A 1,323-nucleotide genomic window follows, 5' to 3' on the forward strand; every position below is an offset into this window, starting at 1 on the left:
ATCTTGCTGGCATCCATTCTGACACAGTGAGGACTGAGTTTATCAGCAGAGGACATTATGAGGTAAAATCAGACTTATATTTTCCAAAAGGGGCGGACCTTCTAAATCTTTGCACAAATTGTGAACAGGGTCTTTTGTTTACCCTTGTCATTTGATTTAATTATACTTACTTTATTTATTCATTTAATTTGTTGTGTGATGTATGTTTGTGTTTAAAGCAAATAATTCTAAGTTTACCATAGTAAACTAGTAGGGGGGATGGTGGGGTTGCGCTTCAACTCGCCTAGGGCACCAAAATGGCAAGAGCCAGCACTGCTAAAAACCATCCAAAGTTTGCTAAATGCACCTTTCGTGTCACTGCCAAAAGTTTTAGCTGTGGTTGTATAATATAACTGAATGATTTCCTGCTCCCCTCTGTGTGACTTTTTAGACACACACCAACCTGACCTATAGTCCCCGGAGATTTAGGGTTTCACACTCTGCACCCGGTAACCAGGAGAGGGAGTGGGTGAATCCTGCCACACGGATCTACCCAAACAGGGCTTTGTGAGGCTCTGAGCCACAGGCAATTAGCCATCATCCGACAGTGTGACTCTCCTGCTTCTTCGCTCTCCGCTGAGAGATTTCCGGAGCTCCCGGTACGCTGAGCCTTATCGATCACTGCGCTGGAAAGGTCAGCGACTTGGCCCGCCTGCCGGAACATCCCTCTGCTCCAGCACGTTGGCTGGCACCCTGCACCCACAAATCTCTGCCGCCTAACCGGTTTGGCACCCCGCGCACACRACTCAGCACTCTTTATAATTACAAGTAAAAACTAGACTACAGCATCTAAATCCTCTGCTAACAACGTGACGTTTAGCAGGCACAGCATTTGGCCCAGTCATTGCTTAGCTTCTTGGCTCTTATACTGTAAATTTTGCTAAGTGTCGAGTTTTACCTGCTTTTGTTTGTTCGGGTGGTTGGAAATAAATTTATTCTGGGAGCCAGACCTCAGGGTGACGTTAACGTGAAAGCTGAGAGTTCAGATGGAATACGCCATGAGTGGAAGTGAAACCGCACTGAGAGGCATCCCCCTGATGGATACGTTTTATCGAGGCTGAATAAGGCATCAGCTCAATGATTTAGATGATTAACACCGTGTGTGTGCGTGCTGCATCAATCTAAGTTAAATTTCCATTGCCAGGGAAGTTGGTTGTCAGTCCGACCAAGCACATCATCATCACATCAGTGCTGAATTATGCAGAAGCAGGGACAAGTTTCTCTCTCTCTCTCTCTCTCTCTCTCTCTCTCTCTCTCTCTCTCTCTCTCTCTCTCTCTCTCTCT

Source organism: Austrofundulus limnaeus, unplaced genomic scaffold (genome assembly GCF_001266775.1).
Source record: "Austrofundulus limnaeus strain Quisiro unplaced genomic scaffold, Austrofundulus_limnaeus-1.0 Scaffold32, whole genome shotgun sequence".
NCBI classification, from domain to species: Eukaryota; Metazoa; Chordata; class Actinopteri; order Cyprinodontiformes; family Rivulidae; genus Austrofundulus; species Austrofundulus limnaeus.